The sequence below is a fragment of the Lolium perenne genome, chromosome 4 (genome assembly GCF_019359855.2).
Source record: "Lolium perenne isolate Kyuss_39 chromosome 4, Kyuss_2.0, whole genome shotgun sequence".
In the NCBI taxonomy this organism is placed as follows: Eukaryota; Viridiplantae; Streptophyta; class Magnoliopsida; order Poales; family Poaceae; genus Lolium; species Lolium perenne.
In genome coordinates, this window is record NC_067247.2 from 18,220,783 (window position 1) to 18,246,572 (window position 25,790).

A 25,790-nucleotide genomic window follows, 5' to 3' on the forward strand; every position below is an offset into this window, starting at 1 on the left:
TAGCTTTATTTGGAAGTTCACTTGGATTGATATTGTTCGCTGCAAATTCTCCATCATGGGTAAACCTCACGATCCTAAAGTCGCCATATTACCATCCACTACAAGAAAAGGTACAACTCTGAGTACCTCTGCTGCTCTTGATTCACCATCTGTGATTGATAAACTTGTTTCACCACCACATGCTTTACATGCCGGTACTTCTGCTAAATCTGAAAATTCTTATAATATTGATGATGCTTCTGCTGTGCTTGATGATAGTGGTTCATTGGGATCTTTTCTAGATGCTACAATTGCTAGGTCTAGACAAATTGAAAATGCTGAAACTCCTAATGAAAATGCTGCTACACCTGTTAATTCACCTGAGTCTGTTGAATACTCTAGTGATGATCTTGATGAGGATTATGTAGAACTTGATGATGATTTTATTGATAAATGCAATGCTACTACTGATGCAAGAAAAATTTAAAAGTTGCTTGCACAACATACTGTTAGATATAAGCTGTCTCCTGATCCTAAATTTGCTACATCTCCTATAAACATTAAGGATAAGGATTATGATTTTTCTCTTGATCTGTCTCATATATCTATTGTTGAGAAAACACCTTTTTGTGGTACTGAAAAAGAAAGTGCTGTAGAACACATGATTGAGCTATCTACTCTTAGTAGCTTGTTTTCTGATGATGTTAAGAAGCGTACTTATTTCGTTGCTAAAATTTTCCCTTTCTCATTAAAGGATGATGCTAAAACTTGGTATAATAGTTTGCCACCTGATTCCATTAATAGTCCAAAAGAATTGCTTGATGTTTCCTTCCGAAAATATTTTCCTGCTAGTGCTCAACATATTGCTTTGCAGAGAATTTATAATTTTGATCAGGAAGATGGAGAGAAATTGCCTGAGGCTTGGGCTAGATTTTGCTCTCTTATTAGAGCTCGGCCTGACCATGATTTGGAAAAGCATGATTTACTTGATATATTTTATAGTGGACTAACTATTGAGTCTAGGGCATACCTGGATAGTTGTGCTGGTTGTGTTTTCAGGAAAAGAACTCCAGATGACGCTGAAGAATTATTGGCGAGAATAGGCCGGAATCATGATGATTGGTCTACACCTGAACCAACCCCGCCACCGATATTGAAGAAGAGGGGTATGATTAAATTAAATGATGAAGATATGAGGGAAGCCAAGAAATCTCTTAAAGAGAAGGGTATTAAATCCGAAGATGTGAAGAATTTACCTCCCATAGAAGATTCATGTAAGATCACTCCCCCTTCATCCATGATTGAGGTACACTCTCTTGAACGCTTTACTAGAGAAGATGTTCCGTATTCAAAACCTCCTGATCAATGCTTAGATGAGTTTGATAATTATATTGTTAAGCAAAGTAATTTCAATATGAGAATAGAGAATCATTTAATGGAAAATTCTCGAGCTATTAGTGAATTGCATGGTATTGTGGAGAGAACCTCCAATGATGTTAAGATACTTGTTAAACATTTTCAAATGGTTCAAACTCAAATTGATCAACTCACTAAAGTGCAAAATGACTTGTTAAAAGATAATTCTAAAGAAAAACATGCTTATGAAGTAACAACTAGAGGCGGTGTTTCTACCCAGGATCCTCTATATCCTGAAGGGCATCCCAAAAGAGTTGAACAAGATTCTCAACGAACTGAAACTAGTGCTCCATCTAAGAAAAAGAAAAAGAAACATAAAACTGTTGTAGAATCCTCTGAGCCTGTTAATGATCCTAATAGTATTTCTATTTCTGATGCTGAAACTGAAAGTGGTAATGAACATGATAAAGATAATGATAAGAATGATGCTTCTGATAAAGAAGAGGTTGAAGAAGAACCTAAAAAGCATGCTAAAAATAAAAAGTATACTAAAGAAGACTTTATTGCTAAGAAACATGGTAGTGAAAGGGAACCTTGGGTTCAAAAGCAAATGCCTTTTCCTGCTAAGAAACTAAAATCAAAGGAAGAAGAACACTATAATAAATTTTGCGATTGGATGAAACCTTTATTCCTGCAAATACCTTTAACTGATGCTATTAAATTGCCTCCTTATTCAAAGTATATGAAAGATATTGTGTCTAACAAAAGGAAAATTCCTAATGAGGAGATTTCCACTATGCTTGCTAATTACTCTTTTAATGGTAAGGTTCCAAAGAAGCTTGGCGACCCAGGTATTCCTACTATTCTTTGTTCTAGTAAGAATAATTATGTTAGAACTGCTCTATGTGATTTGGGAGCGGGCGTTAGTGTTATGCCTTTATCTCTTTATAAGAGACTTTATCTAGATAAGTTGATACCGACTGATATATCTTTGCAAATGGCTGATAAATCTACTGCTATTCCTGTTGGTATATGTGAGGATGTTCCTGTTCAAGTTACTAATAACTGCTTGATATTAACTGATTTTGTTGTGTTGGAAATGCCTGAAGATGATAATATGTCTATTATTCTTGGGAGACCTTTTCTCAACACCGCAGGGGCTGTTATTGATTGCATTAAAGGAAAAGTTACTTTCAATGTCGATGACAAGGAGCATACCGTTTATTTCCCCAAGAGGATTGAGAAAGCATGTGGAGTTAATACAATTTCTAATGTGAGAACTATTAAAGTGGGAACTATTGATTGTCCAATATATGAACCTAAAGAAGAATATCAAACTCTTGTGATTGGATCCATATCAATACAATTCAAGGTAACATGATTGATTTGAGGTTTACTTCTTCATATGCTATGTAAAATTTATTTGGTGGCAAGACTTGATCAACCTTGTTAACAAATTCATTTTATATGCATAGAGGAACTAAACAACATCTCTTTCTCCCTCCACTTGTTCTACGTGCTGTAGCACTTTTGTTTTGCAAAGTTCTTTAGTTAATTAGAGATTTCAAAAAATTTCGTGCCCAGTAATAATAATTTTAACACCCAGAAATGTGCATTTTTCAAAGTTTTCAAAAATTCACAAAAATTATACCGTTGGTCCTATTTTTCGACGAGGCACCTGGGAACACCTGGGGATAACCAGTGGGGCACCCCAGGGTGGCACCCCACAGGCCGGCGCGGCCAGCAAGGGGGGCGCGCCACCCTGGTGTGTGGGCCCCTCCTTACCCCACTTCATCATCTCTTCCTCCCACTCTCTTCTCTCTCCCGAAAAAACTCACACCAGGTTCCTCTCACTCAAGAGCTCCAGAGCTCCAGATTTCCCGATCTCTTTGCTCAGCCCAGATTTCTGTCTGAAATTTGGCACATTTGCTCTCCGGTATGTGACTCCTTCAATTATCCAAGTAGAATTTTGTTTGGTGGAGTATATCTTGAATATTTTGCTGCTGTAGGTAACATGTTTAGTGAGCTTGCATGCTTGTTCTAAGTGGTAGAAACTAGTTTTGATGCATGATTAGTACTCTAGCAAGTTCCTATGGTAGTTTCCCTCAATTATATGTCACCAAATCAAATTTTATAATGTTTGTTGAAAAATTTCAGAAAATGGAAGGAAGTAGGCACCAACTCAACCAACAAGAATTGGAGGTGCAACAGGTCATGAGAGTTCACCGCGAAGAAGGAGTATACCCCGCTTACTACCCGTGCGTGGATTTTATGAGAAGTGCAGGAATCTTGCAAGATGTTCAAAGTCTAATTTCTCGTGCAGGGTTGGATGATTTTGTTGTTGGTGAACCACGCCAATATGCAAAATTGACTATGTCTGTAGTGCAGGATTTTGAATTCAATTGGTCGCGATCTAACCTCATGGTTCGGTACAAAATTTATAATAAAACTGTTGATGCGTGCAATCGACACGTCCGTTGGGAACCCCAAGAGCAAGGTGTGATGCGTACAGTAGCAAGTTTTCCCTCAGAAAAAACCAAGGTTTATCGAACCAGGAGGAGCCAAGAAGCACGTTGAAGGTTGATGGCAGCGGGATGTAGTGCGGCGCAACACCAGGGATTCCGGCGCCAACGTGGAACCTGCACAACACAACCAAAGTACTTTTCCCCAACGTAACAGTGAGGTTGTCAATCTCACCGGCTTGCTGTAACAAAGGATTAGATGTATAGTGTGGATGATGATTGTTTGCAGAAAATAGTAGAACAAGTATTACAGTAGATTGTATTCAATGTAAAGAGTAGGACCGGGATCCACAGTTCACTAGAGGTGTCTCTCCCATAAGATAAATAGCATGTTGGGTGAACAAATTACAGTCGGGCAATTGACAAATAGAGAGGGCATGACAATGCACATACATGATATGATAAGTATAGTGAGATTTAATTGGGCATTACGACAAAGTACATAGACCGCTATCCAGCATGCATCTATGCCTAAAAAGTCCACCTTCAGGTTATCATCCGAACCCCTTCCAGTATTAAGTTGCAAACAACAGACAATTGCATTAAGTATGGTGCGTAATGTAATCAATAACTACATCCTCGGACATAGCATCAATGTTTTATCCCTAGTGGCAATAGCACATCCACAACCTTAGAACTTTCTGTCACTATCCCAGATTTAATGGAGGCATGAACCCACTATCGAGCATAAATACTCCCTCTTGGAGTTAAGAGTAAAAACTTGGCCAGAGCCTCTAATAATAACGGAGAGCATGCAAGATCATAAACAACACATAGGTAATAGATTGATAATCAACATAACAGTATTCTCTATCCATCGGATCCCGACAAACACAACATATAGCATTACAGATAGATGATCTTGATCATGTTAGGCAGCTCACAAGATCCAACAATGAAGCACATAAGGAGAAGACGACCATCTAGCTACTGCTATGGACCCATAGTCCAGGGGTGAACTACTCACTCATCACTCCGGAGGCGACCATGGCGGTGAAGAATCCTCCGGGAGATGATTGCCCTCTCTGGCAGGGTGCCGGAGGCGATCTCCTGAATCCCCCGAGATGGGATTGGCGGCGGCGGCGTCTCAGTAAGGTTTTCCGTATCGTGGCTCTCGGTACTGGGGGTTTCGCGACGGAGGCTTTAAGTAGGCGGAAGGGCAGCCTCGGAGGGGTCACGAGGGCCCCACACAGCAGGGCCGCGCGGCCAGGGCCCAGGCCGCGCCGCCCTGGCGTGTCGTCGCCCCGTGGCCCCACTTCGTCTTCTCTTCGGTCTTCTGGAAGCTTCGTGGCAAAATAGGCCCCTGGGCGTTGATTTCGTCCAATTCCGAGAATATTTCCTTTGTAGGATTTCTGAAACCAAAAACAGCAGAAAACAGCAACTGGCTCTTCGGCATCTCGTTAATAGGTTAGTGCCGGAAAATGCATAAATATGACATAAAGTGTGCATAAAACATGTAGATATCATCAATAATGTGGCATGGAACATAAGAAATTATCGATACGTCGGAGACGTATCAGCATCCCCAAGCTTAGTTCCTGCTCGTCCCGAGCAGGTAAACGATAACAAAGATAATTTCTGGAGTGACATGCCATCATAACCTTGATCATACTATTGTAAGCATATGTAATGAATGCAGCGATCAAAACAATGGTAATGACATGAGTAAACAAATGAATCATAAAGCAAAGACTTTTCATGAATAGTATTTCAAGACAAGCATCAATAAGTCTTGCATAAGAGTTAACTCATAAAGCAATAAGTCAAAGTAAAGGTATTGAAGCAACACAAACGAAGATTAAGTTTCAGCGGTTGATTTCAACTTATAACATGTATATCTCATGGATAGTTCACACAAGTGTTTGCTTCTTGAGGTGGAGAGATAGGTGAACTGACTCAACATAAAAGTAAAAGAAAGGTCCTTCAAAGAGGAAAGCATCGATTGCTATATTTGTGCTAGAGCTTTTATTTTGAAAACATGAAACAATTTTGTCAATGGTAGTAATAAAGCATATGTATCATGTAAATTATATCTTACAAGTTGCAAGCCTCATGCATAGTATACTAATAGTGCTCGCACCTTGTCCTAATTAGCTCGGATTACCAGGATTATCATCGCAATACACATGTTTTAACCAAGTGTCACAAAGGGGTACCTCTATGCCGCCTGTACAAAGGTCTAAGGAGAAAGCTCGCATTTGGATTTCTCGCTTTTGATTATTCTCAACTTAGACATCTATACCGGGACAACATAGACAACAGATAATTGACTCCTCTTTAATGCATAAGCATGTAGCAACAATTAATGTTCTCATATGAGATTGAGGATATATGTCCAAAACTGAAACTTCCACCATGGATCATGGCTTTAGTTAGCAGCCCAATGTTCTTCTCTAACATTATGCATGCTCTAACCATTAAATGAGTGGTAAATCTCCCTTACTTCAGACAAGACGGACATGCATAGCAACTCACATGATATTCAACAAAGAGTAGTTGATGGCGTCCCCAGGAACATGGTTATCGCACAACAAACAACTTAATAAGAGATAAAGTGCATAAGTACATATTCAATACCACAATAGTTTTTAAACTATTTGTCCCATGAGCTATATATTGCAAAGGCGAATGATGGAAATTTAAAGGTAGCACTCAAGCAATTTACTTTGGAATGGCGGAGAAATACCATGTAGTATGTAGGTATGGTGGACACAAATGGCATAGTGGTTGGCTCAAGGATTTTGGATGCATGAGAAGTATTCCCTCTCGATACAAGGTTTAGGCTAGCAAGGTTATTTGAAACAAACACAAGGATGAACCGGTGCAGCAAAACTCACATAAAAGACATATTGTAAACATTATAAGACTCTACACCGTCTTCCTTGTTGTTCAAAACTCAATACTATAAATTATCTAGACTTTAGAGAGACCAAATATGCAAACCAAATTTTAGCAAGCTCTATGTATTTCTTCATTAATGGGTGCAAAGTATATGATGCAAGAGCTTAAACATGAGCACAACAATTGCCAAGTATCAAATTATTCAAGACATTTTAGAATTACTACATGTAGCATTTCCCGATTCCAACCATATAACAATTTAACGAAGAAGATTCAACCTTCGCCATGAATACTATGAGTAAAGCCTAAGGACATATTTGTCCATATTCAACAGCGGAGCGTGTCTCTCTCCCACACAATGAATGCTAGGATCCATTTTATTCAAACAAAAACAAAAACAAAAACAAACCGACGCTCCAAGCAAAGCACATAAGATGTGATGGAATAAAAATATAGTTTCAGGGGAGGAACCTGATAATGTTGTCGATGAAGAAGGGGATGCCTTGGGCATCCCCAAGCTCAGACGCTTAAGTCTTCTTAAAATATGCAGGGGTGAACCACCGGGGCATCCCCAAGCTTAGAGCTTTCACTCTCCTTGATCATATCGTATCATCTCCCTCTCTTGATCCTTGAAAACTTCCTCCACACCAAACTCGAAACAACTCATTAGAGGGTTAGTGCACCATCAAAATTTACATGTTCAGAGGTGACATAATCATTCTTAACACTTCTGGACATTGCACAAAGCTACTGGATATTAATGGAACAAAGAAATTCATCCAACATAGCAAAAGAGGCAATGCGAAATAAAAAGCAGAATCTGTCAAAACAGAACAGTTCATAAAGACGAATTTTAAAGTGGCACCAGGCTTGCTCAAATGAAAATGCTCAAATTGAATGATAGTTTCGTACATATCTGAGGATCACTCACGTAAATTGGCATAATTTTCTGAGTTACCTACAGAGAATTAGGCCCAGATTCGTGACAGCAAAGAAATCTATTTCTGCGCAGTAATCCAAATCTAGTATGAACCTTACTATCAACGACTTTACTTGGCACAACAATGCACAAAACTAAGATAAAGAGAGGTTGCTACAGTAGTAAACAACTTCCAAGACTCAAATATAAAATAAAAGTACTGTAGTAAAAACATGGGTTGTCTCCCATAAGCGCTTTTATTTAACGCCTTTCAGCTAGGCGCAGAAAGTGTATATCAAGTGTTATCAAGAGACGAAGTATCGACAGCGGGGTTTGGAGTTTTCTCAACCATGCATAGTATTTTGGATACATAAGTTTCAGCGGCTCCCTTTTCATTAGTCTTGGGCTTGCTACTCTCATCAAACAAATTTTCAGGAACAAGCCAAGCATAATTATCATCTATTGCTTCATGCATCGCTAGGAGCTTACATGGTATTAATTGGTGTTTTAATCTCCCCACCATTATTAACACTATTAGTGTACTTAATTATATCCATATCCATTTTTTCAAGTGTTCTTTTAAAATCGGTGATCGTACCAAGCCTCTCATGCTTACTAAAAACTTTTCTAGCTTCTTTAGCTATATCTGCAAATTCTCGCACTAAGACTTTTAGAACAAAATCTCTCTTCTCTCCCCGCTCCATATCAGAAAGTGTAAGAAACATGTGTTGTATCATGGGGTTGAGACTAATAAATCTGGCTTCCATCATGCGTACCAAACAAACAGAGGCATCTTCATAAGTAGGGACAGCTTTTGCAAGGGGTATATCTTTAAGATCTTCACGCATACTAACATGGGTGAAAAATTCTTCTATATTATCTCTTCCAATTATAGACCCTTGTCCCACAGGTATATCTTTTACAGTAAAATTAAAAGGAAACATGTTGAAATAAGTAAAGCGAATGCAAGTAACTAATTTTTTTGTGTTTTTGATATAGAGTGCAAGACAGTAAATAAAGTAAAACTAGCAACTAATTTTTTTGTGTTTTGTTTTAGTGCAGCAAACAAACTAGTAAATAAAATAAAGCAAAACAAAGTAAAGAGATTGGATTGTGGAGACTCCCCTTGCAGCGTGTCTTGATCTCCCCGGCAACGGCGCCAGAAAATGTGCTTGATGCGTGCAATCGACACGTCCGTTGGGAACCCCAAGAGGAAGGTGTGATGCGTACAGTAGCAAGTTTTCCCTCAGAAAGAAACCAAGGTTTATCGAACCAGGAGGAGCCAAGAAGCACGTTGAAGGTTGATGGAAGCGGGATGTAGTGCGGCGCAACACCAGGGATTCCGGCGCCAACGTGGAACCTGCACAACACAACCAAAATACTTTGCCCCAACGTAACAGTGAGGTTGTCAATCTCACCGGCTTGCTGTAACAAAGGATTAGATGTATAGTGTGGATGATGATTGTTTGCAGAAAATAGTAGAACAAGTATTACAGTAGATTGTATTCAATGTAAAGAGTAGAACCGGGATCCACAGTTCACTAGAGGTGTCTCTCCCATAAGATAAATAGCATGTTGGGTGAACAAATTACAGTCGGGCAATTGACAAATAGAGAGGGCATGACAATGCACATACATGATATGATAAGTATAGTGAGATTTAATTGGGCATTACGACAAAGTACATAGACCGCTATCCAGCATGCATCTATGCCTAAAAAGTCCACCTTCAGGTTATCATCCGAACCCCTTCCAGTATAAGTTGCAAACAACAGACAATTGCATTAAGTATGGTGCGTAATGTAATCAATAACTACATCCTCGGACATAGCATCAATGTTTTATCCCTAGTGGCAACAGCACATCCACAACCTTAGAACTTTCTGTCACTGTCCCAGATTTAATGGAGGCATGAACCCACTATCGAGCATAAATACTACCTCTTGGAGTTAAGAGTAGAAACTTGGCCAGAGCCTCTACTAATAACGGAGAGCATGCAAGATCATAAACAACACATAGGTAATAGATTGATAATCAACATAACATAGTATTCTCTATCCATCGGATCCCGACAAACACAACATATAGCATTACAGATAGATGATCTTGATCATGTTAGGCAGCTCACAAGATCCAACAATGAAGCACATAAGGAGAAGACGACCATCTAGCTACTGCTATGGACCCATAGTCCAGGGGTGAACTACTCACTCATCACTCCGGAGGCGACCATGGCGGTGAAGAGTCCTCCGGGAGATGATTCCCCTCTCCGGCAAGGTGCCGGAGGCGATCTCCTGAATCCCCGAGATGGGATTGGCGGCGGCGGCGTCTCAGTATGGTTTTCCGTATCGTGGCTCTCGGTACTGGGGGTTTCGCGACGGAGGCTTTAAGTAGGCGGAAGGGCAGCCTCGGAGGGGTCACGGGGGCCCCACACAGCAGGGCCGCGCGGCCAGGGCCCAGGCCGCGCCGCCCTGGCGTGTCGTCGCCCCGTGGCCCCACTTCGTCTTCTCTTCGGTCTTCTGGAAGCTTCGTGGTAAAATAGGCCCCTGGGCGTTGATTTCGTCCAATTCCGAGAATATTTCCTTTGTAGGATTTCTGAAACCAAAAACAATGAGAAAACAAAGAATCGGCTCTTCGGCATCTCGTTAATAGGTTAGTGCCGGAAAATGCATAAATATGACATAAAGTGTGCATAAAACATGTAGATATCATCAATAATGTGGCATGGAACATAAGAAATTATCGATACGTCGGAGACGTATCAACTGTCAACTTGCCATTCAATGATTTTTGTGCAGCAATTAGAGTGCCGCAATGGGGATCATGTGAGAAGATAAGGGGATCGCCGCAAGAGTTCTTGGACCTTTTCAAGATGATTTGTCATGGAAGAAGCTTCTCAGAGGATGGTGGTAAAATCAGTAGCATTCAACTCCCAGCTATTCGCTACTTTGCTTATTTCATCACCAAGTGCGTTCTAGCAAGAAAGAATGGAAGTAAAATATCTATCCAGGATTTAGCCTTTCTAGCTGCTGCATTACAAGGTGATAGGACTTACAACTTGGGTGCTTTGATAGCCAATAGACTTGCTACTAACCGTGAGAAGGGGGGAATTTGTGGAGGTCTCATCGCCTCTCGTTTATTAGCTATGCATGGTGTAGAACCTCACCATCTTGATATCCAACTTCCCATAGAAAAACTTGACATAGTATCCATGATTAAACATGAATTTGTTTCTGATTCGTCTAATTTGAGCAACTTGTCTTACAGAATAACATTTTACAAGAAAGCTTGGAGGATAACTAAGAAAACTGAAAAACTAGTAGGATTGCCTGCACCTGTTTTATTTAACTTTGATTCCAGGAAGGATTGGTCAGTCACGGAAGGTGAACTGAAGGCATACATAGAGGGAGATGGCCATCGTGCAAGAGACAACACGGAGGAGGCCGAGGAACACCTCGATTCGTCATCCGATGCAGCGAGTTCTTCGCATCCACAAGCTGGGCATGAGGAGCCTCCACGCTTTTCTTCTGCATCGGGACCTTACTATGATTACGCCATGTATGATCCACCGGCGTGGAACACAGACCCTCGCTGGGATTGATCTCCACTTAGGCCAAAAGCCTAAGCTTGGGGGGAGGTATAGCGGCATCACTCATTTTTTGCATATTATGGTTGCTGGATACTTGTATATACTTGTTTAGTTTCTTTGAGTGGTTTTCTAATGAGAGGAAGATGATATTTGGGGAAGTGCTGCCTGAAAACAGATTCTGGACTGTAACTAAAAAATTCGTGCACACAGCCAGAACGTTATTTTGAGCTGCCAATTTTTGTGCATGTTCCCCAGGTTGTTATCTAACTTTCATTAGTTGAACACTTTTTTAGCTGAGCAGCGTAAGATTTTCTTAAAAATCGACTACTGTACTGCTGTCAAGTTTTGGCAGATTTCCGCCATCTTGCTTTTCTGTGCTTCTTTTAGTTTTCATTTTCTTGTTTTTGCTTTGTTTCTTTACTAAAACACAAAAAGACCAAAAATATTTCTGTTGTTTCTCTTCACCACTTGTTTATTTTAGTTTCTTGCTTTTATCTTACTTTATTTTCTATCGTTGGTTTGCTATAAGAAAATCCAAAAAGATTTTGCTTTGTTTGCTTGTTTCCTTTTGTTCTTGTTTCCAAATTCGAAAACACCAAAAATATTTGCTGTTTTTTTTTGGTTTTGTAAAGTTCTTTATGAGTTCAATGGTCTTCGGTGGCTGGAGTGTGGTTTTTCATTCCATATTATTCAAGCTACACAAGTGAAAAAGCAATAATGACGATCTACGACAATCTGATTGTGGTGAGAGGCTGGTATGAACTCTATTTGTTTTCATTTTTATACATATACTCATCCATGTGAGCATGCTTAATTGGTTCATGTGAGGTATATGTCATTTAAGAAAGTCTAGTAGTTCATGATCTCTCATGATTAGCTCCAATTTATTAATATGAGTAGCATGTCATAAATATTTGCTTGCATTGCTTTATTCATAGATAGGTATGACATTGTGGTATCCTCCTCTGAATAATTCTCTTGAATCAACTTGGCACATGCTCACGCATGCATATGACTGAACAAAATGTTAATTAAGCCTCGATGATTTGCTTTACCTCAGAGTTCTTGTATCACTTTTATGCCTCCGTTAATCTATTTTTGTCGCAAGCATGATTATGAAAGTTACTGCTCTCTTGATTGTCGCTTCCCAGTCTATTGCTAGCCTTCACTTGTACTGAGCGGGAACCCTGCTCGTGCCTCCAAACACATGAAAACCAAGTTATTCCAGAGTGTCCACCATAAATACCTATGCATGGCATTTCAAACCATTCCAAGTAAATTCTCATGTGCTACCTTTAAACCTTCAAAATGCTTCTCAATTTGTGTCAATGTTTTATAGCTCATGAGGAAATATGTGGTGTTTATCTTTCAATCTAGTCATTTACTTCTGACAGACTTTCATAATGGACTAGTGGCACATCCGCTTATCCAATAATTTTGCAAAAAGAGCTGGCAACGGGGTTCCCAGCCCCAATTAATCAACTTTCATTAATAATTCTCTTCACATGTTTTTCCCTGATTTATCAGTAAGCAACTTAAATTTCAAATAGACACTCCTCCATGGTATGTGATTGATGGAAGGCACCCGAGGATTCGGTTAGCCATGGCTTGTGTAAGCAAAGGTTGGGGGGAGTGTCATCCATAATAAAACTAAAGTACGTGTGTAAACAAAAGAGAAGAAGGATGATTTACCTTGCTGGTAGAAATAACGTCCTTCATGGGAGCCGCTCTTGAAAGTCTGGTTGACGAGGTAGTTAGAGTACCCATTATCATTCGTTGACAACAACAAACACCTCTCAAAATAATTTTACTCCTGTTTTACAAATGAAAAGCTCTAGCACATGTTAATCCCTGCTTCCCTCTGCGAAGGGTCAATCTTTTACTTTTACATTGGGTCTCCATCCTTTCTTTGAGCACTTTCTTGAGAGCACAACTGTCATTCTTAGTATAATATGCTTGTCCCAAAATGTGATTAATTTTGGTATAACTTTGATGCTTTAATCTTTGATAATCTATATTGCCAGTCTTCTCATGAACCTCAAAGGTGCCCAAGCATTTATGTTTTGCTGTACAATTATGGGCAAGCGAGATACCACTTTATCATATCATTCTATGAACATTGCAATCCTGCTGATCGACATGATTCATGATGCTCATTATTAATTTTTTGGTACCTTTTCCATGATTGACAAAGCTATTAGATGATTTTATTTGCATGTATCTTATTATGAACTGCTTAAGTACTTGCCATATCATGAGAATATTTACATCATATGAACAAATGTGTTCGTGAAACTTCTTTTATCGCACTCAGTTGTCAACTGAATTGCTTGAGGACAAGCAATAAGCTAAGCTTGGGGGGAGTTGATACGTCCAAAACGTATCTACTTTCCCGAACACTTTTGCTATTGGTTTGCCTCTAATTTGTGTATTTTGGATGCAACTAACACGGACTAACGCTGTTTTCAGCAGAACTGTTCTGGTGTCTCGTTTTTGTGCAGAAATCCAACTTTCAGAAAAATCCTCGGAATTTATGCGGAAGGTCCTATTTTCCCAGAATATTGGCGGAGCCAGAAGGGCAAGCCAGGTGGGGGCCCGAGGGCCCCGCACACTAGGCCGGCACGGCCCAGGAGGGGCCCACGCGGCCCTAGTGTGTGGCGGCCTCGGCTGGCCCCCGACGCCCTCCTTCGGACTACTTATTCCCTTCGACCTAAAAACGCACGGGGAGAGGTCGAAATCGCCAGAAACCATCCAGTACGCCGCCACCGTCGCGAAACTCCGTCTCGGGACCAGAAACTCCGTTCTGGCACTTCGTCGGGACGGGGAATTGGAGGAGATCATCGCCATCATCATCACCGACGCCTCTCCATCGACCAGCCATGTTTCCCCCATCCATGTGTGAGTAATTCCCCCGCTGTAGGCTGAAGGGGATGGTAGGGATTGGATGAGATTGGTCATGTAATGGCATAAGATTGTTAGGGCATAGTGCCTAGTGTCCGTAATTGGTACTTTTATGATATTGTTGCAACTTGTTATGCTTAATGCTTGTCACTAGGGCCCGAGTGCCATGATCTCAGATCTGAACATGTTATCGATTCATTATGATATTCATTGCTTTATGATCTTACCTGCAAGTTGTATACACGTGTTGCTGTCCGGAACCCGAGGCCCCAAAGTGACAGAAATTGGGACAACCGAAGGGGATGGTGGTGATATGAGGATCACATGTGTTCACGGAGTGTTAATGCTTTGCTCCGGTGCTCTATTAAAAGGAGCACCTTAATTTCCAGTAGATTCCCTAGAGGCCCGGCTGCCACCGGCTGGTAGGACAAAAGATGTTGTGCAAGTTTCTCATTGCGAGCACGTACGACTATATATGGAACACATGCCTATTGATTGATTAGTACTTGGATACTATTTTATTATTATCTGCAAATGCCCTGCTTTGAATGTTACATGAGTTTCTCTCATCCATGCAACGCCCGTTCATCCATCCCTGTGCCTACAGTATTTTAATCCTGCTGTTTACTATAATCACTACTGCTGTCTTTGTTACTCTGCTGCTGTTATTTCACTACTGCTACTGCTATAAAACTGTTACTACTGATAAACTCTTGCGAGCAAGTCTGTTTCCACGTGCAGCTGAATTGACAACTCCGCTGTTAAGGCTTTCAAGTATTCTTTGTCTCCCCTTGTGTCAAATCAATAAATTGGGTTTTACTTCCCTCGAAGACTGTTGTGATCCCCTATACTTGTGGGTCATCACCGCGCAGGCCCCCCCTAGGCCGCGCCGCCCTAGTGTGGCGGTGCCCCGTGGCCCCACTTCGTATCTCCCTCGGTCTTCTGGAAGCTTCGTGGAAAAATAGGCCACTGGTCGTTGATTTCGTCCAATTCCGAGAATATTTCCTTACTAGGATTTCTGAAACCAAAAACAGCAGAAAACAGCAACTGGCTCTTCGGCATCTCGTCAATAGGTTAGTGCCGGAAAATGCATAAATATGACATATAATGTGTATAAAACATGTGAGTATCATCATAAAAGTAGCATGGAACATCAGAAATTATAGATACATTTGAGACGTATCACGGCGCAACACCAGGGATTCCGGCGCCAACGTGGAACCTGCACAACACAATCAAAATACTTTGCCCCAACTTAACAGTGAGGCTGTCAATCTCACCGGCTTGCTGTAAACAAAGGATTAAACGTATGGTGTAGAGAATGATGTTTATTTGCGAAGAACAACAAAGAACAGAGTTTGCAGTAGATTGTATTTCAGATGTAAAAGAATGGACCGGGGTCCACAGTTCACTAGTGGTGTCTCTCCAATGAGAAATAGCATGTTGGGTGAACAAATTACAGTTGGGCAATTGACAAATAAAGAGGGCATAACAATGCACATACATATCACGAAGACTAATATGAGATTTAATCGGGCATTACGACAAAGTACATAGACCGCTATCCAGCATGCATCTATGCCTAAATAGTCCACCTTCAGGTTAGCATCCGCACCCCTTCCAGTATTAAGTTGCAAACAACAGACAATTGCATTAAGTATGGTGCGTAATGTAATCAACACAAATATCTTTAGACAAAGCATTGATGTTTTATCCCTAGTGGCAACAGCACATCCACAACCTTAGAACTTTCTATCACTGTCCCAGATTCAATGGAGGCATGAACCCACTATCGAGCATAAATACCCCCTCTTGGAGTCACAAGTATCAACTTGGCCAGAGCCTCTACTAGCAACGGAGAGCATGCAAGAACATAAACAACACATATATAATAGATCAATAATCAACTTGACATTGTATTCCATATTCATCGGATCCCAACAAACACAACATGTAGCATTACAAATAGACGATCTTGATCATGATAGGCAGATCACAAGATCTAACATGATAGCACAATGAGGAGAAGACAACCATCTAGCTACCGCTATGGACCCATAGTCCAAGGATGAACTACTCAAACATCAGTCCGGAGGCGATCATGGTGATGTAGAGTCCTTCGGGCAATGATTCCCCTCTCCGACAGGGTGCCGGAGGCGATCTCCTGAATCCCCCGAGATGGGATTGGCGGCGGCGGCGTCTCTGGAACTTTTTCCGTATCGTGGCTCTCGGTAATAGGGTTTTCGCGACGGAGAGTTTAAGTAGGCGGAAGGGCAGAGTCGGGGGGCTCACGAGGGGCCCACACACTAGGGCGGCGCGGGCCCCTCCTTGGCCGCGCCGCCTTATGGTGTCGGCGCCCCGTGGCCCCACTTCGTATCTCCTTCGGTCTTCTGGAAGCTCCGTGGAAAAAATAAGACCCTGGGCGTTAATTTCGTCCAATTCCGAGAATATTTCCTGTGTAGGATTTCTGAAACCAAAAACAGCACAAAACATGGGCGCTTCGGCATCTCGTTAATAGGTTAGTGCCGGAAAATGCATATAAATAATGTAAAGTGTGTATAAAACATGTGAGTATTGTCATAAAAGTAGCATGGAACATAAGAAATTATAGATACGTTTGAGACGTATCATCGGCCAATTCCCAGATCCATGGCCGACCCAAGGTACGATCGGCTCTCCTTTCACCTTCTCGTCGGTGTCACCGGCCATGTTCCAGGACCCCTACGTCGCCGGCATGTCGAGGTTTACGTCGTCGCCGCCTGAGTACGGCGGTGCGATGCACGAGGGCATCTCGCCTTCCCTGCGCCATGGGCCGCTCTCCTTCTCCAACGCCGGGATGCCACCACCGAATGACGGAGTGATGCATGAGATGATCACGTCGGGCTCCATGGCCGCCGCGTCAAGCCCGGGTTTCTTCACACACAAGGGGAGGCAAGGGAGACGGAAGCCGTCGGGTCGCGCGGTGCCATCGACGATCAGAACGACGGGTTTGGAGACGGCACCCAAGACGTCGACGAAGAAGAGGAGCAGGCCGACCTCGACCAACACGTCGACGAAGAAGAGGAGCAGGCCGACCTCGACCAACACGTTGACGAAGAAGACGTGCCTGAACCCACGGCGACATTGAAGGGGAGGAAGAACTCACCGCCGACCGAGCCGCGGATCAAATGGACGGGCAAAGAAAGGAGTGCCTCGCCGAAGCTTGGAAGAACGTTTCCATGAACGGCATCACCGGCGCCAATCAAAACTATGAGACGTATTGGCAGCGGGTCAAGTTAGCGTTCGACGAGCGCAAAATCGTCGATCCCTACTTCAACAAGACGGTGATGATACACGGCGACAAGGCCATGGGCACCCACTAGGGGATCATGCAGGCGGCGTGCAGCAAGTGGCACGGCATACAGGAGGAGATCGGAGCTCGCCTGGTGAGCGGCGCCGACTTTGAGGCCAAGGTATGCTAACTCGCTGTGTCTCGTCCGTCGACCCTGGATCACCGAGGTTTCAATTTGATTTGCCGGCCTGTATTTGCACATGCGGCGGTCGTTCGACTTGTACATCGACGACACTGACGGCCAGACGTTCAAGTACCTCAACGTGTTCGCCCGCATCGAGAATTGCGAGAAGTGGAAGGAGGTACGCCAGAACCTCGCGAAGAACAAGGACAAACAGTACAACCCCGACGATCCAGCCCCTGCCGTGCCGGCGGGCCGCCCCGAGCTCGGCCAGAAGAAGCTGAAAGAACTGAAGAAGGCAGGCCATCCAGCCGAAAGATTGTAGCCTTCGACAACTGATGGGCCGACGTGAGGGCGCACGCCGCCGGGAGGGACGACAAGTACAACGTGTGGTGGAAGGAGATGCTCGCCAACCAGGATGTCCGGATCGCCTTGCTGAAGGCAACCTCCGCGGCGAAGAAGAGGAACACCGACCTGGCGTTCCTGATCGGCAACAACGACGGCAAGATGGACGAGGAGACGAGGGCTTGGTACGACGCCCATCGCCAAGACATCCTCCGCCCTCCGTCGACTGCTTCGTCCTCCCCTTCGACGTCCACTCCCGCTGCTGTGACACCGGCGGCCGACGATGCATCGCCGCCCGATTCCCCGCCAGACAAGGCGCAGAAAGGGACCGCCGATGAGCCTGTTATCATCTAGTTTCTATTTCGATCGGCGGAATGTGGCTGATTCGATCGCCGAACTTTAGCGATGCTTTTGTGTAGTGGGAAGACGATTTTTTAAAACTATTGCCGTTGGTGGGCGAATGACGGGGTGTAACTGAGAAAATGTTACACCCACGCCCTTTTTTCATCCAATCCAGCGTTTGTTAAATGATGTGTCTATCATAAAAGGCTAGAGATGCTCTTAAGTGATGTGTCTATCATAAAATGGATCTAATTCGCTCCGGATCAATTGTAGCAAGTGCAAACTGTGGCTTATCAGTAGTGGCAACCTAAAGGAGTTAGTCCTGCGATCTCACCTAAAGGAGAAATCCTATACAAATGTCCCTCGAGATTGGTTGCGTGCATTAACAAAATAGAAAGGAGACATGTATATAATCGATCTCCACTTGAAACCAAAACATCGTGAACTTTTGAGATGAAAAGAGACAAGTGATTAGGCAGCAAAAAACCCTACCATGCGTTAATTAGGTGATGTGGAGCATAAACAGAATTTCCTCAAATGACAAGTTTATAACAAGTAATCTACTTAGAGCATCTCTAGCAGATACGACAACCCCAAACCCTTAATCCGCATATCCAGGGTACACAACACAGATTTGGGATTCGAAGCACGCACACAGTTCAGATACGCCATATAAAACTGCAATTTTTTTTAAAAAAAAGCGCGTACAACGAAAGAACAGTTCAATCGGAGAGTGCATGCTTGCATTGGTCCTAAATTCGACTACTTACATCAAAAGCAACTACAATATCCGCCGCCACGGCACTACATTGCAGCAAAATCGGCTCCGGGATACTCACCGGAGCCCTATGCCGTGGCGGCGGCGCGTCGGCTCCTCATTCCTCATCGTTGACGAGGTCGACGAAGACGCGCTAGTCGCCCGGGGCGAAGTGAGGGAGGCGCGGTGGCTCCGCCTCCGGCTCGGCGTCCTCCATCTTCACCAGCAACGCCGTCGGCGGGGGCTGGCTGGAGCTCGACCCCGAGGACGACGAGGCCACGGAAGAGGATGAGGCGCATCCACGGTGGTACCGCTCCGACTCGCGCTCAAAGGCGGGTGGCGCGGTGAGGATGTAGTTGCTGTAGCAGTAGCTAGCGCGGATGCGCGCCGCGTCCGATTTCACCTTTTCCGCCTCTGTCTTCTCGCCAGCGAGAGGAGCAGTGGAGCTCCCACCGCGCTCGGTGGAGCGTCCGCTGCGGCCCACCTGGCAGCCCCCGCGCCCTGCCACCATCATCGCCGGCGGAAGGTGGGGACGCTCGATCTACACTCTACCGCGTCGATTGCTCGCCGGAGGGGCGGCAATTTAACATCGGCGGAAGGCGGAGAGGCGGAGGAGCAGATGGGATTTGGCCCCCATCCACCTCGCCGACCGATATATATGCGTATGTTTTGGCGATTTAGGCTGCGGACTGGATATATTTTCCGGGCCAGACCACCGATGCGGGGTCTGGTCTGGCCCAAAAAACAGCCGAAACCCCCATATTGACCCGCCGCCACGTTTGCAGGTCGATATGAGGGATCTGCTAGAGATCCTCTTAGAAAGACAAACACAAACGTAGTAGCAGCTTAATACGATATACTGACCAACTAGCAGTCCCTCAAAAAACAGCCATGTTGGGCGGATCGAAGAAATCCGGATCCAGGACGATAGGGCGTTGCATCAACGGGAACACCAGGCGCCTGCTCGACACGAGACGCACCACCTCACAGCCGCCGCTGCTCAAGTCAATGCACACGAGGTGAGCGTACGGCCGGTAGCCGCTCCTGTAGGGCTCACGCAGGAACATGTAGAGGGCGGCGCCATTCTCGACATCATCCTTCTGCCGCCGCCTCAAGAACGGGAACTCGGGTGGCGCGGTCTCCGGCAACCCCCACGCCCTGAACGCCTCCAGCTCGAACACGCTCTGCATCCTGAACTCCCTGCGCATGCTCCACTCCTCCGACGGGAGGTCGTCTAGAGTCCACACCTTCACCTTCGTATCGCCGGGGCGATCGAACGACGGTTCGATGAGGACGAACCAGATGGAGTCGTCCCCGACGCGGCTCATGGTCCGGAACACGCGCATCGGGTCCTCGCCGATGTCGTACCTGATCCTGCACTCCTCGGGCAGCATGGCGTGCTTGAAAACCACCGGCTCCGTCGCGTCGTCGGTCAGGTCGCGGAGGTCGCAGTACACGATGCCTTGCGCGAGGTCGCCCCAGACAGCATGGCGGTTGCACGAGAACACCGTGTGCGCTTCGAAGGTGTCGGGCATGGCGTTGACGCGCACACGGGCCTTGAGTTCCCACGCACGTCTGCTGTAGTCCTGTCTGGCGTCGTTGTCGGGGGGCGGTGGCGGCGACCAGAGGCAGAGAACGGGGTCCGTGTACTTGGCCGAAGGGGAGGTCGACCTCTCCGCCATGAGCACCAGGGAGTACAGCTTCTTGTCCTCCTCCCCTGCCTTGACCTTGACCTTGACCCTGAGAGGGAACTCGGTGCAGACGGGCCGGCAGCAGGGAGGCAGGCGGGGGAGCAGGGAGAGCGACGCGGCGGCGGAGTCGTAGACGAGATAGTACGACACCTCGTCGGCCATGAAGGTGGGGATGAAAGAGATGCAGATGACCATCACGTCCCCGTCCACGCCGTAGATGCAGCTGCTGAGGCGGGTGTGGCTCCCGCAGCGCTTCGCCTTCTCGACGTCGAGCTCCGAACCGACGCGGCGGAAGACCTCGTCGGTCGCGCGGAGAAGCAGCTCTGGGGTGATGTACGGGTCATCGTCGCCGCTGCCGACGCGCACGAACAGTGTGAGTCCCCGCACGATGGCGTCGCCGTTGGGCCCGCAGCCGTAGGCCGCCTTGCTGGAGCACTCCACGATCCGATAAGCCATGGGGTCGTGGTCGATGACGTTGAAATTATCCACATGGTTGCTTAGCAGCAGGAACGCACAAGAAGGCTCCTCCTCCATAGCTAGTCTAGCTAGGGCAGGTCGATCAGAGGTTCCTCTTGTTTTTTTCTCTCCGGCTATAAAGAGAAACAGAGGCCAGACCGATCCTATTTCTACTCGATCGACGGCAACGCCAGCCGGATTGACCCGTGAGTGTAACTTCCTTGTTAGACGCTGTGGTTGCAATCTGTATTTCCTTCTTCCTTGAATAATTTGCTTTACATAATGCTATAACCAGTACATGTTCATCGTCTGTCCGGGATTAAGCTATCGTGCTCCATATTGCAACCATATCACCAACAAAAACTGTCCAAGGACACTGGTTATTGCATTATTGCTATCGTACTCCCAACCATATCACCAACAAAAATACAATTGCTATCTTACTCCTAACCAGCAATTGATATGGTTCAGAGTACGATAACAAAAATACAATTGCTATCGTACTTCCAACCATATCGCCAACAAAAATATCATGAAAACGCGAAGAAATTTAGGTGGTTAGATACCAAACCGCCAACAGTAATCAAAAAGAGAATTATATATATATATTACAGGAGGTACTTAGGCATCGATCTGATCGACCATTTGAGAGTGAGATGGGATGGTCAAGTCGTCAAGATAATACCTCGAGCTTCCGGGATTGTCCGAGAATCGACAAATGTAGGTTTGTACGTTTTCAGAAAACGACAACTAATTAACACCGACTAACCATGTGAGATTTCAGAACACTCCCTTCGGATCATTAATCCATTTGTTAGTCTTTTATGTTTATGCATGATCACCTATTTTCCATAAAAGGCACTTTATTAATTAAAAGTATTAAGTATTACACCCGGCCTATGCATAATTAAGATGCACACATCCGCACACCAACCACAGAACTAAGAAAAATAAAAATAAAGTCTCGATACATAGGACATCATGATGTTGTATCGACCCCTAAGGTGGCAACGGACCACGCTCAAAGTTCAGCAAATTTCTGGAGACTTTATAGCCTCACATGGAGTCATTGTCAGTTCATATATTTCTTGTACTTGAGTACAATAGTAACTACAGCACCTAGGCATATAACACAAGTATAACATTCAGAGCCCAACGACTCTGAAACCAAGAAACCGTGCTAACAAAAACTTCTGAATTTACTTTTGTTGCAGGACATCACATTTTGTCAACAACATACACTTCAAAGGATCCCACCGAGACGATCTACATGGCGACACCGGCGACCAACCGCTAGAACGAGCAACATCTCGACGAAACTCTGCCGTTGGGGTCTCCGGCCGACACCTGGATGGACTGCCCCTCTCCGACGACACCGGCTCCAGAATCCTCCGAAGAAGAAAGCGCCTTCTTGCTAACGATCCGATATATCTCAGCCAACACGGTCTAGAAAGCCTTGTCAACATTAGTCGCCTCGAGCGCGGAGGTTTCAATGAAAACTAGGTCTTCTCTCTCTGCGAAGCCCGCCGCGTTCTACGCGGCCACCGAGCGGAGGTGCTTGAGGTCGGTCTTGTTGCCGATGAGCATGATGACAATGTTGGCGATGGCATGGTCACGAAGCTCCTTCAGCCACTGCTTTACGTTCCCGAAGGTGGTGGCCTTGGTGACGTTGTAGACCTGCAGTGCGCCCACAACGCCCCGGTAGTAGGCACTCATGATTTCCCGGTACCGCTCTTGCCCCGGTTAGCCAATTTTTAGATTCACAAACTGCCAAAGGGAAATATGAAATTTTTTAGGTTTTAGGTTTTGCAAAAAAAAGTTAAATTTTTTTAAAAAATTATTGTTATTTATTTATTCAAGATTATTATTTACTTTATTAATTTTGTTTATTAAAAAATTATTTGGAATTCAAACAATAAAGAAGTGTGACATCGTGACAAACATGTTAATAGGATTGACATGATACTAATATCAATAATGTGTGCGCAAATCAGTTGCAAGTGGGACGGAAGGAACTCAGAAGTTAAGTGTGGTAGTGCCGTAGTAGTGGGAGGATGGGTGACCAAGCGAGAAGGTTGACCATGAGTAAGTAATTTAACTACAGATTAAGTGTACTTAGAGATTAAACTGGTCAAATAACTCAAATACTAGAAATTCTGAAAAAAATAGAAAAAAGGAAGTGAACAAAATTTGAATAAAAAATACACGTGGAGACCTTTAGTCTCGGTTGGTGTTACAAACCGGGACTAAAGGTCCTCCGTCCCGGCGTGCGCCCGCAGCCTACGTGGAAGGTCTTTAGTCCCGGTTTGTAACACAACCAGGACTAAAGAGTGAGGCTTTATTCCCGTTTCGTAGTCCCCATTGCAAAACCGGGACAAAAGGCCCTCCAGAACAGGGCCAAAAGGCCGTGTATACAAGTCTTACAATTGCCTACATATCACCACATTACAACTAAATTGACAATTAACCTAACAATTTCTAAATTGACAACTAGACTAACAATTTCTACAACAAAATTCTTGTGTGTGCTTTCACAACAAAATTCATACGAATTTGTTACATTTTAAAAGTAGGTATGCAACATCAAATTTTTTGAGGAAAACTTCAACGTGTAGAAAACGCCCAAAAAAAACCTTACAACATCTCGTGTGTGCTTTCTAATCAAAGGTCGTGCAACTTTGTTACATTTTTGAATCACCTATGCAACATCAAAAAATAAACTTTAGCCAACTCCTAAAAAGCATTGCAACATCTAGTTTATGCTTTTACAACAAACTCAAATGAGTTTGTTAGAATGTTATTGCACGTACACGATTTGCACGATTTCTTAAATTGTAACATCATCCATGGCAGCCTTGCAACATCATCAGCAACACAACAACCTCACAACATCATTGTCGGTGACACATCGGCCTCGTAGCATCATCCCGGATCCCTTGAAGCGGCGATGCTAGCTTCTGGCAAGTGAATATTGCAAACACACCCTTGAACTTTTACTTCATCAACCCGCACTCCTCATGGAGTCAACCAGGCCCGCGAGTTCACCACCCTCCGCTCCTCCGCTTGGATAGAGTTGTGAAGGAGGCCGCGTGGCCTCGTGGGTACTGCTTTTCCCGGCCGGACGCGAAGTCGAGAACCCCCAGCGCCCTCGACCCCCCTCTCAGATGTCGACCTTCCCGGGGATGCAGCGTTGCCCCGGCGGGCTGTGGAGTCCTACCCACGGTCGCCTCCAGACGAGGGCGCCGTGGATTAGAGCCCTCCTCTCCTTAGGGTTTCGGCCATCTCTGGTTGAGGAGCGCCATGGATCAGAGCCAGCGGGTGGCGGGCGGCGGGCGCCATGGCTATGTTTCGTCGGGCAGTGGCGGGCGAGGCTGGAGCCGGCCACCAGCGCCATGGAGATCTGCGAGCCTATCATGCTACCGAGCAGTTGTTCTGGTTCTGATTTTGATTAATTTGGAAGGGTTAAACTGCAAAATGTGATTGTACTGTGCTTCCGACACTTTTTTTTAGGACGGAGGGAGTATTTCTTTCCGTTTTTATAGCTAGGTCGGTTCATGGATGAAGTCGGTTTTGTATCTTTAATTTTACGTGCACTCCTTCTCTTGTATATGTAGGGGGTGAAAAAACGTACATTGAGTATATATAGGATCGATCCATCATATCGATCCACGTCCGACAGACCAAACACAATCTGATCGATGGAGCAATCAATGGCGGCGGCCGCCGCTTCCCGACCGTTCTTGCTGCTGGACAACACAGCCGTTTCCGTGTACGACGAATACAGCGATTGGGAGATGGTCGAGTGCGAGTGCAAGAGCAAGGTGGCCTACGGCTGCGGTGCGCTCGGCCAGCATATCGTGGAGGGCCTCACCCTCCTCGCGGACCTCCGCAGTGGCGACGACGACGAGGGCGGCGTCCCGAGGCTCGCCGTCCACGCCACCGACGGGGTTCTCCACCGCTTCGAAGAAGAGGTCCCAGGCGAGCTGGCCAAGGTGTTTGGCGAAATCGATGACGAGCTGCTGGAGATCTACGGGACTAAAGTCCGCCTCTTCGCCAGCGTGGAGGCCGTTGACGACGAAGCTGGCATCCTGGTCTTTTTTTTTGTGTGCGAAACACAGTACAATCAAAGACGCTCGTACATACGCGCACACACTCACCCCTATGAACGCACACACGCACACTCTACCCCTATGAGCACCTCCAAGAGACTGCGTTGAAGAACTGATCCGGCAGGTCTTGAGATTGACGAAGTCACCACAGGCGCCTCGCTGTCGACGGGAACGTCGCCTCCCACTGAAGAATATTCCGCCTTTATGAGACACCAAAGTGCCAAATCTGAGATTTGAACTCTGGTGGGCTGGGGGTGCCACTGCCCTCCTAACCATCCAACCACAGGTTGGTTCTCGGCTGGCATCCTGGTCCTCTGCGTGTCGTTCCGTCATGAAAAAGAGCTCGGCGATCTCCAGTCGTACCACCTCGTCTACGATAGAGAGACCGCCTCGCTGTCTCTGCTCCTGTACGTGCCGACGCACTGTGAGGCCGCCTACACAAACTGCCCTCTCCTCGTGCGCCATCCGGGCGACGGTGGCTACACGCTGGTCCTAACGGCGGTTGAGGCAGAGCAGCACGACGAGCTAGGC

The 25,790-nt window shown here is 45.1% G+C and overlaps 1 pseudogene; it reads right to left on the reverse strand.

The window, feature by feature from the left end:
- The window catches only part of LOC127323654 (ras-related protein RABA2a-like), a 33,341-nt pseudogene extending 10,454 nt beyond the window's left edge, over positions 1-22,887 (reverse strand).
- Positions 22,888-25,790: the final 2,903 nt, after the last annotated feature.